The sequence below is a fragment of the Lemur catta genome, chromosome 1 (assembly GCF_020740605.2).
Source record: "Lemur catta isolate mLemCat1 chromosome 1, mLemCat1.pri, whole genome shotgun sequence".
Lineage (NCBI taxonomy): Eukaryota > Metazoa > Chordata > Mammalia > Primates > Lemuridae > Lemur > Lemur catta.
Genome location: NC_059128.1, coordinates 50,598,460 through 50,610,576, shown reverse-complemented (window position 1 = coordinate 50,610,576; position 12,117 = coordinate 50,598,460). Strand labels below are relative to the sequence as shown.

The 12,117-nt window shown below is 34.0% G+C and overlaps 1 pseudogene; it reads right to left on the bottom strand.

The window, feature by feature from the left end:
* Positions 1 to 11,676: 11,676 nt before the first annotated feature.
* On the bottom strand, positions 11,677 to 11,773 carry LOC123631237 (annotated as a pseudogene).
* Between the last annotated feature and the right edge of the window lie 344 nt (positions 11,774 to 12,117).

The window sequence follows — 12,117 nt, the reverse complement described above, 5'->3', positions numbered from 1 at the left end:
GAAATTTGCTAAGAAAGATTTTAGGTGCTCTAACTGCACGCGTGCGCGCACACACACACACACACACACTCACATGGCACACACACACATAGGAAACTGTGTGACAGGATGGATGTGTAAATTTGCTTTAGGATAATAATTTTACTATGAATATGTATATCAAAATATAATGTTATACAACTTACATATGTATAACAAAAATAAATAAATAAAAGGTGCATGCCACTTTTACAGGGTACTGCCCTTAGGGTCTACAGGTACTGCCCTATAGCAAGGTATAGTGAAAATTCTATTTATCATGTACAGCTAATGACAAGTGTACTAAAAATGTGCTGAAAACTACATTTACTAAATAGCTTCATCTATAAGAACATACGATGATGTACGAGGAGTCTTCAAAAAGTTTGTAGAAGATGTGTATTATGAAAAAACCATGCATGTATTTCAAAAAAAATTTTGCACCAAAATAAACACATAACTTGTTATAACATGTCTGAATAGGAGCACTAAAAAAGACAAGACATCAATTTGAAAAGAGCCCTTTCAGAGCAACATGAATTTTGCTAAAAATTAAGCAAGAACAAACATTGAATTCATGGTGAATCTTAGGTGGAAGAACGGTGAAATCATTGGTGCATTACAAAAAGTTTGTGGGGACAGTGCCCCAAAGACATCAGTGGTTTAGATTGGATGAGAACATGAAGATAAAGTCTATAGTGGAAGACCATCCACATCATTTTTCAAAGAAAAAAATCATCTTGTTTTTGCCATAGTTGAAGGGAACCAATGATTAACAGCACAAGCAATAGCCAACACCACAGACATCTCAGTTGGTTCAGCTTATACAACTCTGATGGAAAAAGTGAAGTTGAACAAACTGTCTACTTGATAGGAGCCAAAATCATCGTGTCCAGGTCAGCTGCAGACAAGAGCAGAGCTTTCAATGGAAATTTACAAAGAAGTTGGATCAGAATCCTGAAGCATTTCTTCAAAGAATTATAACATTGTTTTACTAATATTATCCTTAAGACAAAGCACAATCAAAGCAATGGCTGTCAAGAAGTGGAAGTGGACCAATCAAAGCAAAAGCAGACTAGGCAAGAGCAAAAGTCATGGCCACAGTTTTTTTTGGATGCTCAAGGACAATAACTTCTGGTTATTATGAGGGTGTATTGAGAAAGCTAGCCAAGGCTTCAGCAGAAAAAGGCTCAGGAAACCTTCACCAGAGAGTCCTTCTCCACCACAATAATGTTCAGCCCTCTCATCAAACTAGAGCAGTCAAAGCCAGGTATGGGGATCAGCTAGGTTGTATCTAGCTGACCCATGGGGATGGTCCCCAGGAGTTGGTTTTATAAGGCATGTATCGGGGTTGATTGTGCTGAGGAACTGTGAGGAGGTGAAGAAATGGAAACTGTGTCAAAGGTGACTATGTCCTGATTTTGGTATGAGAAAACAATCTATTTTTAAAATCATGCCAATGCAACATAATAGTAGTAAATATAATATATATATAAGTAAACATATATATATGGTATGTGTATATAGACAGAGAAAGAACGAGAGTTTCAAATATACACACATAGGCATGCGTGTATGTATAATTTTAAAAAGTAAATAACACATTGGTTATATATTCATACATGGCTGAAATACATTAACATTTACTGCTGGCACGGTAAGCAGACTGCAGTGTATAATTACAACTAAGTGGAAGAATATTTGGGAAGATAAACAAAAAGCTTTCAACTAAATATATATTAACTTTCAAGAAATCCCATAATTTAGTACTTTGTTTAGCAAAATTGCGAAGTGGTATGATTTCAGGGAATAGTGATGTTAAAGGGGGAAAGCAGCAAGGCAAACTTAGACATTGTGCAGCACCATCATGAGGAAGGACCCCCCAAGGAAAGCGTCTTTGCTACTCAGAAAATAATGACATTATCGTCTAAATGAACAAGGAGAAGGTTGGAGGAAAATCATATACAGTAGCAATATCAGCCATGATGTTACAACAGTGACTTTTCAACACATATGAAAGATACTAAAGTAAATTTATTGATTAAAATGTGACAAAATGCTTTTTAGTATTTTCAATTACAAATTAAAATTTTATATAGAGCAAAATACATATCCCTTTGAAGAAAAAAAATAAATATAATGATATTTATCATAGCTTGAGATTTAGAAACAATAAAAAATAAAGGATACAATGAGAATGAGGGATAATGGCTCATTCTCTTCTGGTGTTTGTGATAAGGATTATTATTCATTCTCATTTTTAAAATATGTTTTCATTTTATCTTTTGTTTTTCAGTGCATACATTCTGTTCTTTCTCTCACAACTGCTATTGGTTGCACAATTTTAACTCAACATTAAATGAAAAAATGTTAGTAAAATCTGTCTTTCAATTCATATTTATTGATACAACTTTTACTTAAGTGAATTAAAGTAGAAATATATTTATCAGAGAGATACTTCTGGCATTACAGATTAGGAAAGGCCAGAGTGAATGTTATTTATTTTACATTTTAATCTTATTTTGCACTTAATTAGGATGGCTTCATTCAGGAGCAGTAATTTGACATTAATCTTGTTTTCTGAATATAGATGAAATATGAGCTTAATAAAACTTTTGTAACCTATCATCTTTAATTCAAATAAGATTTCTTATCCCTTACAGCTTTAGCTTTTCCCAGCAGCACAATAATGTCAGTTATCATTTGTCTCTATAAAGAAATTTGAGAACATAAGGAAGTTTTTTTTTACATAAAACTATATTTGAAAATTTTCATCTATTTTGTGGCTTAGCCAGAAAGCTTCACATAAAGTGTTACATGTGAGAGTTTTAAATGTGTTATGTATGCATATAAAGACAGACATTGAGAAATTATTTTAATTTTTGTTGGCAAAGTGGGTATACAATATAAATAGGAATGTGATTTTGTACTGAAATTTTAAAAATTATTTTTATTAAATTGATTTTCTAAATTATTTACATACTTCTTTTTATGTACAGCTACTCAGAATCATCTGTATATAGGTAGATAATGGTTATAGAACTTTTCTTCAATTTTCCTGAAGTCTATTTCTCAGGATAAACATGACTAACTGGGTTCAGGAAGAGAGAAGAATGATTATTTTTCATTTATTCACACCAAAATATTTATTTATTCAATGTGTATTTTATTGAACTTTTTACTATAAATTAAATCATGTTTCTGTTTCAAATTAAATCATGTTTCTGTTTCAAATTAAAGAACTGAAATCAGAATCACTTTTCTATGACATCTCCATAACTGTTCTCTGTTATCCACAATGTAAAATGACCCTTCGTTATCTTTTTAATAAAGATCTGGCTTATAGGTGTGTCCTTAGATTGCTTTTGGTGTGTTTATTACTAATAAAATCACTTTCCTTTAGACTTTAACCAAAAAAAAATTGCTATCATTTTTTCCTCGTAAGAAACATAGAATTTTACTTGATATACTATTCTCCAGGTTCATTCATATTGTTTCAAATGATAGAATTTCATTCTGTTTTATGGCTGAATAGTATATACTTCATTGTATACATACCACATTTTCTTTATCCATTCATCACCACATAGGCATTTAGGTTGATTCCATATCTTGACTACTATGAATAGCACTGCGATAAACAGATGTTTCTTTGGCATACTGATTTCATTTCCTTTGGATATGTACCTAGTAATGGGATTTCTGTATCATATGGCAGTTGTATTTTTAGTGTTTTGAGGAACCTCCATGTTGCTTTCCTTAATGGCTGTACTAATTTACATTTCCACTAACAGTATATAAGAATTCCCTTTATATCCTCATCAGCATTTGTTAATTTTTTCCAAATTTCAGAATATTATCGGGGTGCAAACATTTTGGTTATATATATATTGCTTTTGCACTGCCTAGGCCAGAGCTACAAGCGTGCCCATCCTCCAGTGTGCTCCACACCCATTAGTTGTGAATTTCTATGATCTTTCCAGTTCTGTCAGTGGGGTGTTGAAGTCTCTGGCAATTATGATGCTACTGTTTATTTCTTTGCTTAGATCTAATAGAAAGAAAATAGAAAATTCATTTTTGTATGAATTTGGGAGCTCCTCTGTTAGGTGCATACATATTTAGGATTGTTAAATCTTCCTGCTTAATTGCTCCCTTTAACATTATATATTGACTGTCTATTTTTATCATTGTTGATTTAAAGTCTATTTTATCAGATATGACAATAAGTATACCTGATTTTTTTTTTTGGTTTCTATTTGCATGGAGTATTTTTTCCATCTCTTAACCTTGAGTTTATGAGAGTCCTTGAAGGTTAGATGGGGTTTTTGTAGAAAGCATATGCTTGGGTTGTGTTTCTTCATCTATTTAGCCACTCTATATATTTTAACAGGAGCATTAAGAACATTTACATTCAGTGTTAGTATTAATATGTGGGGGATACTGTTCTGTTCATCATGTTGACTGACACCTTTTTTGTTTGTTTGTTTGTTTTTTGTTTACCCCCTGTGCTACTGTTCTATATGAGCTGTGAGCTTTAGCTTTCAGGTGTTTTTACAGTGGTGGGTATCTATTGTTCTGTTACATATATAGTGCACTATTGCGCATTCCCTATAGGGTCAGCCTAGTAGTGACAAATTCCCTTAGTGTGTGCTTGTCTGGGAAAGACTTTATTTCTCCTTCATTTATGAAATTTAGTTTTGAAGAATACAAATTTCTATTTAAGAAAACTAAAAATGGGGCCCCAATCACTTCTGGCTTTGGAGATCTCTGCTGAGAAGTCTGTTGTTACTCTGATGGGTTTTCCTTTGTAAGTTTGTTGCGTTCATCATGTAGCTTGTAGGATTTTTAACCTTCACTTGAATCTGGCTAGCTGATGACTATTGTCTTGGTGATGTCTTATGTACTATGAATCTCCCCAGTGTCTGATAACCATCTTTTATCTGGATATCTGAATCTCTGGTGATATTAGGAAAGTTTTCCTCAGTTATTGCTTCATATAAGTTTTCTGTGTTTTTGCTTTATCTTCTTCTCCCTCAGGGATAATATGATTCTTATATTGGCTCACTTCACATAGTCGTATATTTCTCTAAGTGATTACTCATTCTTCTTTATTCATTTTTCTACATTTTTGTATCAACTGGGTTAATTTGAAAGCCTTGCCTTCAATGTATGAAATACTTTGTTCTTGTTGGTCTAGCTTCTTGATAAAGCTTTCTACTGTATTTTATTTATTTATTTATTTATTCATTTATTTTTGTTCTTATTTCAGCATATTGTGGGGGTAAAAAATTTTAGGTTATGTATATTGCCCTTGTCCCCCCCCCCCGAGTCAGAGCTTCAAACGTGTCCATCCCTTAGACAGTGAGCATCGCACTCATTATGTATGTATACACCCATTCCCTCCCCCACCCACATCTGCCTGACACCTGATCAATGTTATTTCTAAATGTGCTCTTAGGTGATGATCAGTGAAACTAATTTGATGGTGAGTACATGTGGTGCTAATTTTTCCATTCTTGGGATACTTCACTTAGTAGAATGGGTTCCAACTCTTTCCAGGAAAATACAAGAGGTGCTATATCACCATTGTTTCTTATAGCTGAGTAGTACTCCATGGTATACATATACCACATTTTATTAATCCACTCATGTATTGATGGGCAACTGGGTTGCTTCCACATCTTTGCAATTGTGAATTGTGCTGCTATAAACATTAGGATGCAGATATTTTGTTATAGAATGTCTTTTGTTCTTTTGGGTAGATGCCCAGTAATGGGATTGCTGGATCAAATGGTAGTTCTACTTGTATCTGTTTAAGGTATCTCCATATTGCTTTCCACAGAGGTTGCACTAGTTTGCAGTCCCACCAGCAGTGTATGAGTGTTCCTATCTCTCCGTATCCATGCCAACATTTGTTGTTATGGGACTTTTTGATAAATGCCGTTCTCACTGGAGTTAAGTGATATCTCATTGTGGTTTTGATTTGCATTTCCCTGATGATTAGAGATGTTGAGCATTTTTTCATGTTTGTTGGCCATTCTTCTGTCTTCTTTTGAAAAATTTCTGTTCATGTCCTTTGTCCACTTTTTGATAAGGTTGTTTGATTTTTTCTTGCTGATACTATATTTTAAAATTCCCTAAATGTCTCTTTCATTTCTTTAAGTTCTGTTAAATCTTTTCTTCTGCTGTCTATCTCTTTAGAGAATTTTTCATTCATGTCCTAAAATATTTTGTTTATTTTATTTAATTTTTTTTATTTTGGCATATTATGGTGGTACAAATGTTTAGGTTACATATATTGCCCTTGCCCCACCTGAGTCAGAGCTTCAAGTGTGTCCATCCCCCAGATGGTGCGCACCGCACCCATTACACGTGTATATATCCATCCCCTTCTCCCCTCTCCCATCTCCCTGACATTTGATGAATGCTATTACTATATATGTACTTAAGTGCTGACCAGATAGTACCAATTTGATGGTGAGTACATGTGGTGCTGGTTTTTCCATTCTTGGGATTCTTCACTTAGTAGAATGGGTTCCAGCTGTTTCCAGGATAATACAAGAGGTGCTAGATCACCATTGTTTCTTATAGCTGAGTAGAACTCCATGATATACATATATCACATTTTATTAATCCACTCATATATTGATGGGCACCTGGGTTGTTTCCACATCTTTGCGATTGTGAATTGTGCTGGTATAAACATTCAAATGCGGATGTCTTTTTTATAGAATGTCTTTTGTTCTTTTAGGTAGATGCCCAGTAATGGGATTGCTGGATCAAATGGTAGTTCTACTTGTTCTCTTTTAGGTATTTCCATATTGCTTTCCACAGAGGTTGTACTAATTTGCAGTCTCACCAGCAGTGTATGAGTGTTCCTGTCTCTCCGCATCCACGCCAACATTTATTGTTTTGGGACTTTTTGATAAATGCCATTCTCACCGGGGATAAGTGATATCTCATTGTGGTTTTGATTTCCATTTCTCTGATGATTAGAATATTTGGCTTCTTTGTGTTGATTTTCAACATTCTCATCAATCTTATGCATCTTATTTGCAATCCATAATCTGAATTCCATACCTGATCTTTTGAGAATTTCTTTTCAGTTGGAGTCCATTGTTGGAGTCCTATTGTCATCCCTTGGGGTGTTGAACTAGTCTGTGTTTTCATGATGCCATAGTTCTTTTGCTGGATCCTTCTCATCTGAAATCTCCTCTGTTGGCTCAGGACAGCTAAGTTGGTGGTGCATCTGCTCTCCTTTGCTGAGAACCCTCCTACTTAGTGAAAAAGAGGAGTTGTCTCTGGATGGTACATTGTGCCCCACTCTGGAAGATTTACCTGCAGTAGAGGAGCAGATGCACTGAGAGCCTCTAATGCAACTATTCTCCTGTGTCATCGTGATCCCCTGTGGTTTCCTAAGTTCAATCCAGTGCTGGGGGCTATCTAGGTGGACTGTTGAATTAGTCTCCCAGGCCACTGTGGAAAGCTTGGGTGGGGGCTGGGCAAGTCTTTCTCCATGGAAGATAGTGGTGTGGGAGATTGTTCTGTTTGAGTTTCCCCATTTCAATTGCAGTGGTGGCTGGGTGAGATTATCTAGACTGTGACAACAGGTGTCAGGGCTGTGGATATTCATTCTGACCAGGTAGAGGGGGCAGTATCAGCATGTGGTGCAGGTGGCTCACAGGTAGCAGGTTCCCCAATCCTCCAGTGGCAGGAGAGAGGGCACATGACTCTCAGTCACAGGACATGCAATGTTATCTGCCCTTGTTGCTCCTTCCTCAGCCCAGCAGAGATGATGTGGAAGCGACTGCTGAGAATACAATCCCCGTGTAGACCTGGAGCTTTGGGCCTGAGAGCTTCCAATGGTGTCAGTTCAGTGACCTGGGAATGGAAACCAGTGGGTCCCTGCTGTGTCTGCTCTCTAGTGCAATGTTACTGCACAGTATCCAAGCAGCTCCCTGATCAATTTGGAGGTCTCCCATAGTTTGGGGGTCCACTTGTAGCTTGGGTTGCATTGTCCATGGTGGGAAGCCAGAGGGTTCTCTTCCCTGATTTTCCCCATTTGTGGATGCTTCCCCCAGGTACCTCTCAATCTTGCCAAGGAGATCACCCTGCCTCCCTCTCCTTCATACTGGGTGTCTCCAGTCACTTAACTGAAGATTCACAATGCTCTCTCCAGGATGGTTTATTTGTAGGTGAACATCTACTTGCAACTTTTGATTCTCTCCTTGAGAGCAGCATTTGTGGGGTGCTTATAGTCCTCATCTTCTGTTGTTTCATTTTTAAATGATTATTATGAAGAATACACTATGCATATTTAAGTTATCCTAATATATCTTCAGCTATACCACTTCATGAACAATAAAAAAATCTTACAACTATGTAATTCCTTTACCCATCTCCCACACTTTGTGACTTTGTTGTTCTAAATTTTACCTATATTTTAAATGCACAATATATCATTATGGTTTTTGAAATACAAAATATATTTTAAAGAAATGGAAATACATATAACCTTTAAATGGTCTTATATAGAACCCTTTGGATTTTCTTTATTCTATATTCAGGCATGGGTACAAACTGGTAATATTTTGCTTCAACTTGGAAAATTATTTAAGTGTGTTTTACATTGCTGCATGTATACTGACCCATGTTTTATCAAATGGCTGAATCATTTTAAGTCAGACCTATTTGTGTAGCTTTTTTAAAAAGAGAAAATAATAGTCATTGACTTGAAGCAAAAGAAATATAGTAGATTGTTAATCAGTCCTTTGAAAATTAAATTTTTGATCCCTGAATTATTGAGGATGATGTCTGAGATGAATATCCTACAATGCCAGTCAATAAAAAGGTAAACAACACAAAGGTCTGAGTGAGTGGACAGTGTCCCAGTTTACTTAAAGAACCAAAGAAAAAATGCTGAATATACTACACTATTATTAACTATAGTCTTCATGTTTTACATTAGATATCTAGACTAGTTCATATTTGCTACTTTTGCTAAATAACTAGATTATAGTAGCTGTTACCACAAAAATAAATAACTATGTGAGATGATGGAAATGTTAATTTGATTCACTATAGTAACTATTTTACTATCTATATGTATCTCATCACATCCTGTTCTGTATACTTTAAACACACACAATAAAATTTATTAAAAAATTAAAAAGTAAAAATGAAACTCAGTCTGCAAGAGTGATGAAGATATTGAATCATTAATTATAAAATGTAACTGGGTGATATTTTTTCTCCCCTTCACTCCTGCCATTCCTCAGGCTAAAACAGAATTCCAGAAATAACAACCCAGAACACAGTAAGATCAACAGGTCTTCTCTGATGATAACTGTCACATTGTAAATACATAAGACTAATGGTTAAGGACATGAATCCCCCTCAGAATAATAGGTGATTTTGTGTGGTATGATAGAGGATACTGAACTGAGAATAAAAATCTGCATATGAAAAAAAAAAGAACCAGAGGAAATTACTTATCCTTTTTCTCTCTGTTCTTTGGATTATATATAATGGGTAAAGACCTAGTCATTCTCTTTAAAGATTTTGTAAGAAAAGACTATAAAATATAAAATCCATTAAAAATTCAAATATTAAATCATATTAATAAATCTTGGACTAGGGTTTATGTGGATGTTTGTGTATGTTTTATAGTTACAAACGATTATAATTTCTGTTCAATATAGAGTGGCAGTGGAATTATGTCAAAACAGAAATTGTGCCTCTGTGTAAAATGGTTGCTTAAAAAGAATTTGAGATGAAGGGGAATGGTTTATGCTTATGAACACTTCTATGCTTAACAAGCTTTTAACCGTATTTTAAAAAATTGAATAGTTAACCCTTTAAATGGATTCTTATATACTGTGGTATACTTGCCTACTAGTGACCTTACAAAAGTTAAATTCACTTTTATTACTGTATTATAAATGTTTCCTGTAAATATAGCTCATAATTAGCATATTGTATTCAGGTCTAGCTATGATTTGCATAACAGTTTCAAAGATAATTTAATATATACCATCATATCCTCAGCATATCTTGTTGAGATTTAATTGGATTGTACAATAATTTTATCTAGTATTCATGTTATTAGGTGCTCCTGCTGTGTATTTGTTTTTAATTGAAGGAATTAATTTTATCATTATTAGTGTTCACTTCTCTTTGGAATACATTACCTGGATCATTTCTGTCCTGTAACACTGCTGTGTGAATGGATTTGTTAGAAATTTGCTTTATTTTACCCAGTGGACTGTGCCTAGGAATTCATTGGAGGTTGGCGCCTGAAGTAGGGGAAAGAGGTTTGGGGAAAAAATTGATGTCTATTTTGAATATTCAAGATTTTTGCTTCAAAAAAAGAAAATGACATTGAGGCAGATTTCTTATTGCATTATTCATTTACAAATGACCTGATTTCTTGGTCTCATTACAGATCGCCCTTAAATAGAGATTCTTAAGGAATGAGGTTGCCCCACTTAAGAGTTATTACTACATGGTCCTTAGATCCCTTAAGGAAACTATTTATCATGCTGAGATGTAGGGTGTGAGAGTGAGTGTCACCAGGACAAAAAGTGATGACGAATGGGGTAGGAACTGACAGAAAGTATATTAAGAATAAAGGCATAAATATAATTCCCATGCCTTCCTGAAATGAAAAATACTTTAAGACATAAACAATTTATGCATGAAACAAAGCCATTGTTTAAAGGAATCTGATATATTGAATTAATTCACTGGCTCTGTAAGAAGAAGTTTATTTCTATTGTTGTAAGTACTTTGTATATAATACATTCCTTAAATTTTTATTACAGTAGATGTGAAATATCCATCTTGTTGAATACACATTGGATTATGATTTTTATGTAAAGCAATGTGTTCAATATCCTTCAGCAAAACACTTTTTCTATGATAAATGAGATGACCAGTAAAAACAGAATTTTATGATATAAATATAATTAAAAATGCTGGGGCATGAGAAATTTTCAAAAAGTCCCTTTCTGAAGAATTTATCATAACCTTTATTATGAGTTATATTAATTACTCAAAATGCATAAACATTATTAATATAAAATATTCTCTTTACATATTTAATCATTGATATCTTTAAAAAATAAAATATGTAATGAAGTCTGAATGAAGCTGTCATTTATGAAAAACATGATAAATATGTTTTCATATATGTTTATAATAATATGCTGGAAACAAAATTATTTGCTATGCTTTTTCTTTATCAGTAGTCCCATTTGTTTTAAAATATCAACTAGCCAGCCTATTTTGGTGATATCTAGTTGAGTAAAAAAGGCTTTCCATTTGAAAAGCAAAGGATTAAAATTAATATAATGTCATTTTTAGTTATAGTTTACCTAGTCTTGGTATTTGGAATGTTATAAAGTGAGGTTACGACGTGTGACTTTCGCACACACAACTTTCTGAAGAGGTTTTAGGATAAACGTTTTTAAGCACTTATTCTACGTAAAACTCTTTTCTGGGGATGTAAATAAACAAGAATATTATGAAGGCACTAATCTTAAAAGATTAGTTTCTAGTAGAGAGACTTGAATACAAAAATATTAAGTGAAGATACACAAAAAAATGAAAGATGAATACAGAAAACATTAAGTGTTGGCTGGGTAAAGAAGTCAGCATGAAATTTTCTTTTTTTTTTAAATTTTTTATTCTATCCACCACGCTAATCTTCTCTGTATCCTTCCAATTTTAGTATATGTGCTGCCGAAGTGAGCACCAGCATGAACTTTTTTAATAAAAGATTCACATATACTAGAATCTTCAAATAAGAAAATGTATTAAAAAATAAACCATAAATTAGAGACAGAAGGAAAAGGACCAAAGAAAATATCTTTAAAAATTCAACGTTTAATATCAGTGTGGGGGAGACCAGAGTCAACAAAGGCTTTGAAAGATATAATAATAAACCAAAAAAAAAAAAAAAGAGGTAGAGAGAGAGAGGATGCTCCAGATAAAAGACTTTTTAGAAAAGGAGCTATTCAACAGAAAATTCTACAGGGATTTAAGTAAGATAAAGCCTGTGGAAAGGCCAATGCATTTTTGGGTTAAATGAATGGTGAT